Source organism: Eptesicus fuscus, chromosome 6, assembly GCF_027574615.1.
Source record: "Eptesicus fuscus isolate TK198812 chromosome 6, DD_ASM_mEF_20220401, whole genome shotgun sequence".
NCBI lineage: Eukaryota > Metazoa > Chordata > Mammalia > Chiroptera > Vespertilionidae > Eptesicus > Eptesicus fuscus.
The window spans coordinates 103008163-103024331 of NC_072478.1; the positions used below are offsets into that span (position 1 = coordinate 103008163).

At 40.7% G+C, this 16169-nt stretch overlaps 1 protein-coding gene across 6 annotated transcripts in view; it reads right to left on the bottom strand.

The window, feature by feature from the left end:
- The window catches only part of FBXW11 (F-box and WD repeat domain containing 11), a 101616-nt gene that overhangs the window by 76841 nt on the left and 8606 nt on the right, over positions 1 to 16169 (bottom strand). The window contains exon 2 of one of the 6 annotated variants that reach the window (XM_028154593.2): positions 14182 to 14342. The exons of 4 other annotated variants lie outside the window; for them this stretch is intronic. The gene's annotated coding sequence lies outside the window, so the exon portion shown is untranslated. Of the gene's footprint in view, positions 1 to 14181; positions 14343 to 16169 lie in introns of those variants that run through there. One more of the 6 variants, XM_054718144.1, reaches the window with a different exon arrangement.

Genomic DNA, 16169 nt, shown 5'->3' on the forward strand with positions numbered 1-16169 from the left:
ACAGTATCAAGCCCTAACCGGTGTGGCTCAGTGGCTAGAGCGTCGGCCTGCGGACTGAAGGGTCCCGGGTTCGATTCCGGTCAAGGGCATGTACCTTGGCTGTGGGCACATCACCAGTTGGGGGTGTGCAGGAGGCAGCTGATCGATGTTTCTCTCCCATTGATGTTTCTAACTCTCTCTCCCTCTCCCTTCCTCTCTGTAAAGAATCAATAAAATATATTAAAAAAAAAAAAAAAGACAGTATCAAGACAATGAAATCCAATATGTGTATCTGACAAAGAACACATTTCCAGATTATTATAAAGAACTCCCACAAATCAGTAAGAAAAAGACAACTTTTTTTTTTTTTAAGGATCAAAAGATTTGGCAGACACTTCTCTAAAGACAATATCTAAATGGCCAATAGGCACATGAAAAAAATGCTCATCGTTAGTCATCAGGGAAACAGAATAAGATACTACCTCACACCTATCTGAACGGCCAAGACTGAAGGACAGTGCCAAGTGTTGATGAGGATGTATAGCAACTGGAATGGTGACATACTGTGGAAGGAACTATAGGAATGCACAACCACAGTGGGGAAAGATCTGGTAGTTTCTTGAAAAAGTAAGCATACATCTACACTCTATGCCAGCATTCCCCTCCAAGGTCTGAGACAGGCTAATAAGCCAGGACAAGCAGAATAGGGGAACTGAGACATAGTTAAAAGGCCAAGCAGTTACAGTCATCTAGTAAACCGCAAAATCCTATCTTCCCTAAACCAAGGACCTTAAGAGAAACGGTTTACACTTCTCCCCAACCAGAGGGAAAATAGCTTAAATCACCCTACTCAGGGCGAGAGAGAGCAGGAATCCAACTAGTGCCATTTGCCAACCACACCCAAGGACAGATGAAGTTAAGGGAATAAATCTCACTTTGGCCTATCAGCATAAAACTGATGAATATTCTATTGAGATCCTCCCGGAAAGGTCTAGCTTTTAAAACCCCCCAAAAACTAAGGTCCTAGTGTCCGCTCCTCCTCCCAGGAGCACGCCTGAGCCCTTCCCTTCTCCCACAGGCACGCATCTCCTAAACTCTAAGGGACCCCATGAGGCTTGCAATGGGGAGCAATGGAAGTGGCAGCTTCACCCAGGCTAACCCCCTGACCCTGTCCCCAAGACCCCCTTTTCTTTGACTTCTTAGGGAGCCAAAGCAGCCCAGCCTAGGCTCACTGCCTACGGGTCTCTCTCCCTTGTTTCTTCTATCCTAGCTCCTCCTAGTTTCGCTGTCCCGCCTTCAATAAACGTCCTCAAACACCACCTGGGCTCGTGTTGTGAAACCTTTCCTGCATGAAGTCAAGAGCCCACACACTGCCAGCCGGCCCAGGCAGACCTGCTCAGGGCCAGGTCCCCTTTCCGGGAACAGGTATACCCAAGAGTCTAAACAAAAACTGAACACAGCCCCGACCGGTGTGGCTCAGTCTGTTGGGCATCATCCTGCGTACCGAAAGGTTGCCAGTTCTATTCCTGGTCAGGGCACATGGCAGGTTGTGGGCTCAATCCCTGGTAGGGGCCATGCAGAAGGCAGCCAATTTATGTCTTGTTCTCACATCAATGTTTCTCTCCCTCTCCCTTTCCCTTCCTCTGTCTCTAAAAAAAATATATCAATTAAAAAAATTGAACACAGATGTTGCTGCAAGCTTTATTACTAACAGTTGAACATTAGAAACAACCCAAATATTCATGAGCAGAAGAATGGATAAACAAAACTGGTGTATACTGTGTAAAGTAACACTGCTAAGCAATGAAAAGGAACGAGCAACTGATACGACAAGAATGAATTTCAAAACATTATGCTGGGCAAAATAAGCCAAACATAATAAGAGTACATGCAGTATAAGCATGCTGTACAATCCATCTATATGAGATACTAGAACACACAAAACAAATCTATAGTTACAGAAAGCAGGTTGCTTGAGGCCAGGGATGGGGTGGGGACTGTAAAAGAGAGTGCGGGAAGTTTGGGGCGGTAGAAATGTTCGCTCTCGATTGTGGTAGTGGTTATATGAGTGTATTATAGTTCTCAAAACTCAGACAGAACACTTAAACGAGTGCAGTTTATTGCATATAAACAGTACCTCAATGAAGCTGAAAGAACAAAACCACAATATAGATACTACTACACCCCCATCAGAATGGCTGAAATTAAAAGGACTGGCCAAACAAGTGATGACAGAACTCTCCACAGTGGAGGCAGTATGGATAGGCACAAGCACTTGGAAAACTGTTTAGAAGTTTCTACTGAAGCTAAACATGCCTATCCTATGACCCAGTAATTCCACTCTGCTTATGTCAGGGCACATGGCAGGTTGTGGGCTTGATCCCTGGTGGGGGACATGCAGAAGGCAGCCAATTGATGGCTCGTTCTCACATTGATGTTTCTCTCCCTCTCCCTAACAGCAGCCAAAAATTGCAAGTGTTATTCCTAACAGCAGCCAAAAGTTGGAAACAACCCAACTAATTCATCAATAGTAACCTAAACAAACCATGGACTATATATATAATGGGATAATACATAGGGGGGAACTAGTTAACAAATAAATGAATTTCATAGATATAACAATGAACTGGAGGAGGGGTATACATAAGAGTATGTGCTGTATGATTCCATTTATATAAAATCCAAAAACAGCCATAAATAACCTATAGTGAAAGAGGCCAGAATAGATCTCTGGGAGGGGTTACTGACTGAGTGAAGCACAGACATGAGGAAACCCTTAAGAGGCTCTGGAAATGTCCTATATCTTTATTTGAGTAGTAGTTAAACAGTGTGGTATACACATACTATATGTTCTATACTGTATGTAAGTTACACACACACACACACACACACACACACACACACACACAAATGCCCTTTAATCAATCTTTGTTCATCCCTCGAAACTGAAAGCTGATTATACAGTATCCAGGTGCGGCTTCTGTCAGTGAGTCACTCTCGGTCTAGTCATATACATGTTCTTCATGACTCTCCGACTGTCTGAGCTGGTGACACTATTAAATATCTGGAGTAATGGCACTGACAATGGGACTGGATAAAGTCATGCCCCAACCAGACAGGGAAGATTTCCAAAGTACTTATTAACAATGCAAATAGTCTTAATGTAGGTATAATTTTAAATGTATGGGACAGTCACTCACTATCTTATTTAACTTCATGCAGAGATTGTAGGAAGCATTAAATACAAGAAGCCAGTTCTTTGAAAATAAGTATATAGTGTTGCTAATACTTTTGCTTGAAAAGTTAATCCATAATTACAGTCGTGTGCTGCTTAATGAGGGGGACATATTCTGAGAAATGCATCATTAGGCGATTTCATCATTGTGTGAACATCATGGAGTGTATTACAAAAACCTAGATGGTATATGGATCCACACACACCTAGGCTGTATGGTATAACCTACTGCTCTGTAGGGGAGGAAAAATTTCCTCTACCCTTCTGGGTTCTTGGCCAGAGACATCCTGAAATAAAAGGCAGATTAACAGGAGAAAAATGAAAGTTTAATAACATATATACTTCCTACATAATGGGAAAAACTCAGGAAAACTGAGTAACTCACCAAAATGTCTGAAGCCACACCGTAAATAAAATACAGTACCATCTTCATCGGAAGACAAAAAATGTTGGGAGTAGGGGAAGTTTACCAGGAGAGCACAGTAAACCAAGGTAAGGATATTAAGCAGATTTAAGTCGTTGTCTTCTGCTGCTAAGACTTTCTACAGATACAATCAACCCCATCTTCCAGGTAAAGCCATGGAGACACCCTTACAAACGTAAATGTCTTTTACAAAAGGTAACTTCTATTTGGTTTTCAGAGCTGCTTCTTGAAATTAATCAGCCGAAAGTAAACTTATGCCAAATAAACATATTTTGGGGTGACAAATTCTGTTCCCCTACAGCTCCTAAGCTACAAACCTGTTCAGCATGTTACTGTACTGAATACTGTAGGTAATTTTAACACATAGTATTTGTGTAATATATTGTAATACATTACATGGGCTACGTCACTAGGTGACAGGAATTTTCCAACTCCATTATAATCTAATTAGCGGCCTGGTGCACAAAATTCGTGCACGGGGGGGAGGGGGGTTCCCCTCAGCCCAGCCGGCACCCTCTCCAATCCAGGACCCCTCGGGGGATGTCCGACTGACGGTTTAGGGCCGATCCCGGGGATCAGGCCTAAACTGACAGTCAGACATCCCTCTCACAATCCGGGACCACTGGCTCCTAACTGCCTGCCTGCCTGGTTGCCCCCAATTGCCCCCCCCACCGGCCTGGTCGCCCCCAATTGCCCCCGCCCCCCGCCAGCCTGGTCGCCCCACACAGCCTGCCATTCAGTCGTTTGGTCGTCCCTCACTAACCCCCCTGCTGGCCTTGTCACCCCACGCAGCCTGCTGTTCGGTCGTTACTGTTACTGTGACGGCGTCACGGACAATTTGCATATTCCTCTATTATTAGTATAGATGGCACCATCACATATATGTAGTCATCATTAACTGAAACGTTGTTATGCAGTGCATGACTGCATAAGAAAAGTGATTTTTTTTAATCACTATAAAATTTCACTTTATACACAACTTTCAGAAATAAAACCGTCAGAGTTAGTCTTTTTGTCAAAGCATGTTATTTGCATATTACAAAACTAAACTTTACACAATGACAACCATGAAATATGACTACTGTCTTCCAAAATTAACCAATAAAATACAAAAGTGTGTGGTTAACATCTAGAAACTGATTTATGAATACAAAACTTTTTAGAAATAGAACTTCATGCTTTTAGTCTGATTTACATTCTTGTCAATACATACACACACTAATATCTATCAAAACAATCTTTCCATTCTGTATTTAAAATGTCTCATTTCCTCCTCTTCACATCATTTGTTACTATCTTGTCTTTTCTTCCCTGGAATATTCTAACAGTCTACTGACTGGTCTCCCTGCAGCAATGTAACCCTCCAAACTGACGAAAGCACAGATCCTGCTCAAACTTCCATAGCCACCTCTCTTCTCAAAGCAACCCTCCATCTTCAACCCTTCCTCCAGTCTCTGCAGGGATCGCTCAGCAAAGAAGAGAAAGATGGACTTACAAGGGCTATGGTGACCAGAAAAAGCGCAAGCCCTGACTCAAAAAGGCAGCAAGCCATGGCTTAGCTCCAATTTTCAGGTGAAACCAGAAATTAAGTATTTTGATATGAAATGTCTCAATTTTTAAAATCTATGCAGACTAAATAACGTATCTGTGGAGCTCTATCTATCCACGGCTTCTAGTTTGTAACTTATGACCTAAAGGATAAGTCCAAGATTTGGTATCTTTGCGAATGTATCTACCTCAATCCCCTCACACAAGCTACCTCCAACAATGCAAAGAACTACTTACCTACCAACCCTCCTGAAAGATAATACACAGTCCTGCCTGCCAGCCATTGTTCACCAGTTACCTTTGCTATGAAAGCCGCCTCTGACCCAAAACATCCACATCCCTGTCTAATTTCTGCTGTCCTCAAAGGGTAACTTTTTAAAAATGTCCCTTATGAAATTTCCTAACTCCTACACACTCCTCTCATGATCCTTAAGAGTTTTTATATTATCCTGTACTTTTTTATGTGAAAGACTGCAAGCCTCTGGAAGCAAGGTACACATCTGATTCTGTATTCCCCCATTCCCAAATAGTACCTATTTGAGTACATGCTCAATGATGAGTGAATAAAGCTATTTATCTGCCTATTTACATAACAACTTGTACCTTCATTTGATGGCCATCACACTGATATTGTCCCTTATATTTTGAAAATCAAAAGGCTAACAGGGTCAGAAAAATATCCTTGTAATATTAAATTTGAATCAGAACTAACACGAACTCCTGGTTTTGTTTTTTTGTTTTGTTTTACTGGGTTTTTTTAAGAGAGGAAGGGGGAGGGAGGGAGGGAGGGAGGGAGACAGAGAGAGAGAGAGAAAATGAATGAGAGACTTGTTGTTCCACTTATTTATGCATTCATTGGTTGATTCTTGTATGTGTCCTGACTGCAGGATCAAATCCACAACCCTGGCACATCAGGATGACACTGCAACCAACTGAGCCACCCAGCCAGGGCAACTCCTGACTCTTTTTAAATATACCTCTTAGCTCTGTGCACTGTGAAGGTGCAATGATAACCCAACAGCAACCATTTTGGTTTCTAAAACACTATTCCCCACTAAAAGGAACAAATCAAAGCTTCTTGGAGAAATGGTTGATTCCTGATATGCAGGCCAAGAGACACACAAATACTGATGGGATCATTCAAAAGGAAGCAGGAGCTCCTGAAGGGGTTCTCATTAGCCAAATCTGGACAATGTGAGCATCAATAAAGACTATAATGGACTGTTAACACACTCAATAAATAAAAGTTCATCAGAGTATGGTGATACACAAAAGGAGGGAAGAGAAAGGGTGATCAGCTCTGTGAATGCTAGCTAAGAAATGGAGATGGAATGACAGAAAAACCACAATTTTGTAACTCCTACTGTAATAATGGATTCCAAGATTGGATGCTGAAACCACTGGGTGAAAGGCCGCAATGGAGCAGCATATTTACAAGGTGCCAAGCCATCCCATAGATTCCTTTCTAATAGCACAGAATAAAACTGTACATTATAATGGAGAATGAAATAACCTGTCATTAAGGTCTCCCAATGTGACTTGAAGCGAGGTACCCTTCATCTCTGATGAAGCATTCTAGTCAAAATGTTTAACCTAGTTGCAATCAAGCCTCTCGCCTAATTTCTAGTTTACAGGAAGTACAGGAGTTAGAGAAACAAGTTAAATGATACCATGAGGAAATACTCAAACAAGTAAGAATGTTGCACATCCTACAGGACAACCAACTGAGCTGGACTCTTCAAAACACAAAACAAAAAGAAAGAAAAAGAAAATCAATGCCAGGAGAAGGAGGAAAAGGGCAGAGGGACTGTTCTATTAAAGAAACAACCAAACACAAAGGGCGTGTTTTGTTTGGTTCCTAGTGGTTTGTTTGTATTAATGGGGGAGAGAGATACTAGAAAAGACATTCTTGGGACAATTTGGAAAATTTAAATTTAACTGAATATCTGATATTGTATTATGGAATTACTTTCATTTTCTTAGATGTAAAAATAGTACTGTGGTTTTATATGTGTATAAAAATATGACTATATGTAGTATACAAAGAGATATATTTATGGCTGTGTGAGTGTGTATATGTGTGTGTGTGGTTTGAGAGAAGCAGATACTGTCCTTATTCTTAGGAGATATGTTTTCAACTTACTTTCAAAAAAAATTTTTTTTTAATTGATCGGGATGAGAGAATCATTGATCAGCTGCCTCCTGCATACCCCACACTGGGGTTCGAGCCCACAACCTGGGCATGTGCCCTTGATGGGAATCAAACCTAGGACCCTTCAGTCCGCAGGCCAATACTCTATCCACTGAGCCAAACCACCTAGGACTACTTTCAAATTTTTAACAACAAAAAAAGGGTATATATTTGGAGGGGTAGGAAGGATGGGAAAGAAAGGAGGGAAGGAAATACCAACGGCATGTTTCACAGACCTAGAACCTCCAAAAATTTATCTGGAATAAAAAAAGACCCCAAATAGCTGCAGCAATCCTGAGAAAGAACGAAGTAGGAGGGATCTCAATACCAGATATCGAGCTGTACTACAAAGCCACTGTTCTCAAAACAGCCTGGTACTGGCAATAGAGAACCCAGAAATCGACCCAAACCACTATACTCAATTAATATTTGACAAAGGAGGCATGAACATACAATGGAGTCAAGACAGTCTCTTCAATAAATGGTGTTGGGAAAATTGGACAGATACATGCAAAAAAAAAAAAACAGAAACTAAGACCACCAACTTACACCATACACAAAAATAAACTCAAAATGGATAAAGGACTTAAACCTAAGACAGGAAACCATAAAAATATTAGAGGAATCCACAGGCAGCAAAATCTCTACATATGCCGAAGCAATATCTTCACCGATACAGCTCCTAGGGCAATGGAAACTAAAGAGAAAATAAACAAATGGGACTAAGTCAAAATAAAAAGCTTTTGTACAGCAAAAGAAACCATCAACAAAACAACAAGAAAGCCCACTGCATTTGTCAATGTTATCACTAATAAAGGTTTAATCTCCAATTTACAGGGAACTCATACAACTTAACAAAAGGAAGATAACCCAATCAAAAAATGGGCAACGAACCTAAATAGATACTTTTTGAAAGAAGACATAAGGAAGGCCAAGAGACATTTGAAAATATGCTCAAAGTCACTAATCATCCGAAAGATGCAAATCAAAATGACAATGAGGTACCATCTCACACCTGTCAGAATGGCTATCATCAACAAATCAACAAATGGTAAGTGCTGGCAAGGATTCGGAGAAAAAGGAACCCTCTTGCACTGCTGGTGGGAATGCAGACTGGTGCAGCCACAGTATGGAGTTTCCTAAAAAAACTAAAAATGGATTCCCATTTGACCCAGTGATCCCACTTCTAGGAATATATCCCAAGAAACTAGAAACACCAGGCAGAAAGGATATATGCACCCCTATGTTCATAGTAGCACAATTTACCATAGCTAAGATTTGGACACAGCCTAAGTGCCCATCAGCAGATGAGTGGATTAAAAAACTGTGTACATCTACACAATGGAATACTATGCTGCGGTAAAAAAGAAGAAATTCTTACCATTTGCAACTGCATGGATGGAACTGGAGAGCATTATGCTAAGCCAGTGGTCAGCAAACTCATTAGTCAACAGAGCCAAATATCAAAAGTACAACGATTGAAATTTCTTTTGAGAGCCAAATTTTTTAAACTTAAACTTCTTCTAACGCCACTTCTTCAAAATAGACTTGCCCAGGCCATGGTATTTTGTGGAAGAGTCACACTCAAGCGGCCAAAGAGCCGCATGTGGCTCGCGAGCCGCAGTCTGCCGACCACGGTGCTAAGCGAAATAAGCCAGTCAGAGAAAGATAAATATCACATGATTTCACTCATTTGTAGAATATAATGAACAACATAAACTGATGAACAAAAACAGATCCAGAGACAGAGAAGCATCAATCAGACTGTCAAACCTCAGAAGGAAGGTAGGGGAGGGTTAGGGTAAAGGGGAGAGATCAACCAAAGGACTTGTATGCATGCATATAAGCCTTAACAATGGACACAGACACCAGGGGGGTGAGGGCATGAGTGTGGGGGGGGGGGGCGGTGGGAGGGGCAATGGGGGGATAAGGACACATATATAATACCTTAGTCAATAAAGAAAAATAAATAAATAAATAAAAAAGAAAGGAGGGAAGGAGGTATGTGGAGGGGGGGAGGAGATAAACGATCCAAATATGGCAAAATATTAACAATTACTGAATCTCCATGGAGAGTATAGTATAGTGTTTGTTGTACTGGGGTTTTTTTCCCCCAATTCAACATATATGAAATTTTTAATAATAAACATTATGGGGGATAAAAGAGAAAACCATTTAAAAAGCATTTAGCTTAACATTCATATAACATCATGAGTGTCAGGATATGAGCACTGGCATGCAAACCCTGTGATGGTGGAAATTGTTGCTCCGTGACAGGAGGGCATTGTGGTAATGTCTATCAGATTTTGAAGAACGCCTATCCAGGGATGCTTACTGGTAGGAATCTGTGCTGAATACCCCTCCATGTGAAATGTCATATACACTACATTATTCTTTACAGCATTACATGTAATAGCGAAACACTGGAAACAGCCTATACATATGTGTATCAGTCCGATTGGTTTCACAAATTACAATATATATAATAAATCAGCATGCATCTTAAATTACCTACTCAAGAAGTATGAGCGCTCTTTGGGAATTGATATGAAAGATGACCATGTCATAATTTACATTTTTTTAAAAAATCAAGGTGCAGAATAATGTGGTTGAGTAGCTGGAGATACAAGGAAAGGGAGACTTTTTTTCCTATGTACTTCCGCCTGTACCTCATGAATTCTGTACCGTAGACATACAGAATGTATTCCAAACATTTCTCAAGTAATGATTGACTGTAGCTGTAATGAACTCTTCATATCTTCATGCTTTCATTACCAAAACCTAATTACAGTGGAATTACAACTCACCTGGGAATTAGGGGATGCAGTCAGTACATACGGTAAAAATTGGCCTTAGAAATCCCTTAAATATATGCCACACTGGACCCGCACACCATCTCAAAAATTCCAACACGGCTAATCTTCACTCCAGCACATAACAGTTCACTGTTTCTCCCACTGACTAGTGGATAAAATATCTGGCTAGCACTCAGGCCTCATGTGATGTTGAAAAATGTGTGTCTTTAAAATACCACACACACACTCATCACAGCTCAATGAGAAGCACTGAGGAAGGGAGAGGCTGAGGGAAGAGCAGGTTTCCATTTCTCCCTCACTCTTAATCCAGAGCCTTCACTGTTTAGGTTCTTTTCCCCTGTTTTTATCACCAGATGCAGAGAATTGAATTTGCACAAATGCACAGAAGATGAAGATGTATAGCTGCAACGTGGAGTTTAAAAAAACACAACCATTTCAAAAACAGTACCTCTATCAATTAAACAAACCATTACAGTGGAAAAGAAAATCATAACCCAAGCAAAATGGACTCTCTTGCTGACTGGAAACAGGTTGACCAGAATTCCCTGGTCAAGATGGAAAGAAGAGAGTGATAATCAACCCCTTGACCAACATCAAATATGATCTTATAAGGAAACTTGACCTTAGTTGCAGCCCATTCCTTTAAAGTGGCATTCCCATACCACAATACATAGATTCCTCAAGCTGTGCTCTGAGTAACTTTATAACTCTAGGTAAACTCAGCTACCACTGAGGCTAAATAAAAACTCTCACATCTTTCTATCCCTGCTGTCTCTGGTGAATTCCAGATCAATATTCCTACTAGATACTTCTCCTAGAGGATTCACCATTAGGCAACTCAAATTCATTATAAACCGAATTCATTCTTTCTCTGCCCCCTGGCCCCCAATCTGCTGTTCTAGTATTCCCTATCTTGGAAAAGAGAAAAACATACATCATGGTGCCCAAGCCAAAATCTACAATTTATACTTTATTGCATCTGTGCCCTACTCTTACAAGCAATCTCCAAGTTCTGCAGATCCTACCATCTACATCTCTTTTAAGTCCACCCACCCCCATCATGCCCAGTGTCAATGCTTTGGTTCACCTTCATCATGGATCATTTGAACTAACTGGTCTCACTGCCTTGGTCTCCTCCATCCATCTTGCATACACCTGAAAAGTTAACGGTCAAATACAAATTGTTTTGTTACTCTTTCTACTTTGAGAACAGAAGGAGCAAGAACAAGTCCCAAAGTAATGATGTAGTAAACTGAAAACAAGCACATTTAATAACATGACGTAACACAAAGAGAATGTATCACCAGGTGTACTTTTTATGAGTACGTTCCTATTCTACCCCACACCGCAGGACCAAGTTAAATAAGCTAATACGCGTGTTTCGATAGCAAGAGGCCACAGGGAAGGAAAATTCAGCTGCCTTAAGTCCCAAATACACACAAAACGGACCATAGCAGTGATAAAGGCACCCTAGGGAGAACAAAAGGCTTCCCAGACTCAGAAGTCAAGAGTGCATTCAAGTTGAATTTACTAACAGGTCTAAAAACGAAGGCCTAGTCAGAAGATTCTGGAAAGTAAAAGCAAGCAGGGCGGCTGAAAGAAGAGATTCTGCCACCGGGAACAACCATCCGTCCCTAAAGGAGCTGCATGAGGCTGTCTCGGTCCCCGTCCAGCAATGTCTCCCTTCCCTGGTGAGTCCACGCTAACTGCGCTACTTGACTATGATCTTCTGCGCATTTATGCAAATGCAAAGTCTACCTACATGAAGAGAGAATATTCCAGTCATTTGGCTTGAGTCTCAGGTACCTCTATCACTTGTTTCTTAGTCGAAAAAATTAAGCCGGAATATTAATTAGAACCAAGTAAGCAAATCTACTTATCAGAAAAGTTTAAATTGCCAACAAGCACATATCATTGTAAAATAATAAACTGGAATTCTGGCTGTACACATCAGTCTTGCACAGCTGGTTAACGTAAGCCCACCCCTGGATGAGAGCCTCTTTGAGCATGCTGACCAGAGCAGATTTCTAAGGATGTAAACCAAGGACTGGACCTAAGAGGAAGGTAAATTCTAAACGGTACATGTGGCTTTTTAAATGTAAATTAAAATTAAAGACTCAGTTCCTCAGATATAGAAACACATTTCCGAATAGCCCAATGTGGCTAGTCGGCTACCATACTGAACAGCACAGACACTGAACACCCCACTGTCACCAAAAGTTCTCTTGGACAGCACTGCTCTGGACGGTAACCTGAACCCCCGACTGGGAGCCCTCTCGGAGACAGCCTGATGGCTAGACCGGGTGGCTAACAGAATCGGAGTGCTAGAGAAGGTAAGAGACACTCAGCAACTATTGTTTCCTTTCCCTCTGCAATGATTTCTTCACGTCAGAATGTACAGTTTAGACTTCAGAATTTGTGCCCCTTTTTATCCCTGGATGACAGTCTAAACTAGAGGCAGGCTAGCAGAGGTTAGAAGCATATTCTCTGAAGCCAGACTGCCTGGATACATATTCATCTTTGTCTCTTACTACATGTGTGACCTTGGACATGTTTAACTTCTCTATGCGTCAGTTTCCTCATCAGTAAATACAAATAATGGTACCCACCTCACTGGGTTACTATGAAAATAAAACGAGTTTAGACATAGAAAGTGTCTAGAATTGTGCTCAATACAGAGTCAGTGCCCAGTAAGTATTAACTGCTCTTGTTTCTACCACCACCACCACCCTGATCAGCTCTTCAAATGACAAGTGATAAAAATGCTCATCTAGGAGAAATACTAGCAAATATAAAGAATTAAACTAGAAGAAGGATCACAAAGTCAGAGTGTCCGCTTACAATAAAAATAACGTTTTAAAGATTAAAGTAACCCGGAGAGAATATTAAGTACCAAAAAAAACTCATGTTGTCAAGAGAGCTGCCTGACAATGTCTTACTTGTAAGGCTAACAAACCAGAGGTCCAAAGAAGTCTGCATAATAAGCTACTGAGCTATTTAGATAACCAATAACAACTAAAGAGGAACTGAAATAAAAACAAGTTGGAGTTCACTGGACCAAATGATACTTCCCTGTATAGAACTGTTTTGACGTTTAAATTCATTGCCTCCCTTATACTCCCTAAGTTACCTTTGTGTTTGCTTGATGAACTGACTGGAGATTTTCTAATTTTCTCATTAAGCGGGGAGAGCATCAGATATAATGGAACTACCTTCCCACACAATGACCTACCCTGTGTTCTTTCTAGTGGAAACCTATTGTAAAACCTTGCTCTTGCAGATAGGCAATTTGAAAACCCAAAGCTGAAGTACACACTTCAGCAAATGGAGTCAGGCGGAGAGGCAGATCTTCGGAGACACATACAGACCCAAGCTTAAAGCTTGGCTCTGCCATTTACTTGCTGTCTGACCCTGGGCTACCTGCACTTAATGCTTATGAGCTTCACTCACTATCTGTAAAATACGGGTACAGCATGTGCCAGTTGAATAAGAAATAGCACATTGTTGTCAAGAGCCTACAACAGTACCTGGCACTTAGCAGATGCTCAATAAACAGTTGTCCCAGTTAATAAATCTTCCTGAGAAGAGCCTCCCAGAGTCCTGAGAATAAAAGGCTACTTTACGTGGTTAACTACAAAAACTATTTTGACCAGGTATTAACTATAAATTATGAGATAATGCCTCAAAATTACTACTTCTTGTCCATATTATACAAGCTATTCCTCAAACAAAATTCCCCGTAGGACCATTACCATAAACATTCAAGCCTATAATAAAAATAACTGCACTTCTTACACTGCAACCAAGTTTTTACTAGCGCTTCTGCCACATGCACCTTCACTAATCCACATCCAAACCCGGGCACGAAGCACACGTAGCTAACATTTCTTCCTTTCCCGAGGAATGCAAAAAGTAAAAACTTTGGTTTTTAAGTTTCTTTCAGAAAGTTGAGTTCCACAAAACAAAACAATACAGGGTAATGGCTTACCTGGACAATATTTTGTACTTCAGATCCACCAATCCAGAATGAATGGGGGGTTCCCTTTCAGACTAGTCTGAGAAAAGACAGCAGTCAAGCAGCTTCCAAGATTCTTTCCGTTTACTGTATCCAGCTTTCTTCAACAAAATCCCAAACATGCACTTCGGTAACTGTTGAAAGACAGAAAGCAATCCATACACCCACCATGGCACCAGTGGCAAAGGGCAGCCACAAGAAATGGAAGGAAGGGTAACGGAGTGGTGGATCTGAGGCAGTTACAACCCCTGAGGAAGCTATCTGGTATAAAAGGTCTGCAGTAGCATCTGTGCTGAGAGAAGGGTAAGAAATTCTACATGCCAAAGGCTTACATCCCTAATATTAATATTCACTCTCATAAATAGCATGCAATTTCCAAATGAGAGCAGCTAACAGGTTACACTCTTATCCACAGAAATTGTTCCAGACCATTCAGCTACAATGAACTTCTTTCTCCATTTTCTAAGACAGCGCCTTCACCATTACAAAGTTTGTCAGCAAAACTAACGATCAGGGAGGGCTCAAATGCCTCCCATTAAAGATACCTATGTAAGCACCTAACAAGAAATCTTTTGGTTTGCTACATATAAGACATCAAATCTACACATTACCCACATCTTCAACCCTCAAATAAAATATGGACTTTTTAAAACACATGGCATAATTTTAAGAGTGTACTTTTGATTCAATAAAGGTCAATCCTTACAATAGCCAGTCATTGAGTAAACTAAGGGAAACAGTAAAGAACACTAATAAATAATTTACCAGCTGACACCTTTCAAAACATAAGCCCAGTCCACATTTTATGAACATTCGTTTACTACCACACCAACTTTTCCATTCGACTGGAAATTCTAAACAAACTGTAAGGGAGAAAGAGAAAGGCATTCAACAGAAGGACATAGATAAACACTTAAAAATCAAAGACTGTGAACTTATTGCACATAAATTTTCTACTTCTTTAATTGCCACACTGTTGCCAAAATATCCCTGCAGTAATTAAAATACCTAGCTTTATGGAAGGACTACTAATGGGCCAAGCCCTTTAGTCATTACTCATTTAATTCTCAAAAAAGATGAGAGGAAATAAGTTGCCCAAACTCCCATATCTACCAGGTAGTATGGCCGAAGCCCTTTACACAGAGCACAGCTGCACCCAAGTCCAAGGATTAGAAAGGCCAAGATTCCGGAGCAGATGAAACCAAGATTTACTCTCAACGGTCCCTACGTTAATTAACATCAATGGAGAACTAACACAGTATAGAAGAGGAAATATTTCAGCCTAGCTCAGTGGTCGGCAAACTCATTAGTCAACAGAGCCAAATATCAACAGTACAACGATTGAGATTTCTTTTGAGAGCCAAATTTTTTAAACTTAAACTATATAGGTAGGTACATTGTTATTAACTTAATTAGGGTACGTGGTATTTTGTGGAAGAGCCACACTCAAGGGGCCAAAGAGCTGCATGTGGCTCGCGAGCCGCAGTCTGCCGACCACTGGTAGCTGAACAAAAATACAACTGAACCAGAGGAGCCATCCTGAACAGCTAATTCCCTAGATCTTGCCACTTAAGAAAGCATTTCATTAGCAAAGAGCCATGTAACTCTAAGGCCTACAATATTAATGTTAAAATAAAACAGTGCAATGCTGCCCAACTAGTCTTTGTTTATACGCAAAGACTGTGTCTCTGACCGAGAACCTCAAATCTAGTTGAAACTGAAGAATTTTTAAATTCCCAGGTTTTTAATAAATCATAGGCAATGACGAAAGATGTTTGGATTTTTCAGGTTGTAGGCAAAGCAACTGAAGTGACTGAAATACCAGTCAATGATTAACCTCCCCAGAATAATCAGATGGAAATACCTTAATACCCAAAACTTAAAAGATACCACATACTAGGTAAGTAAAGTCTCAAGTAGAGAATGAGTGCTCAAGTTTTTCCCATTAAGTGACATTACTC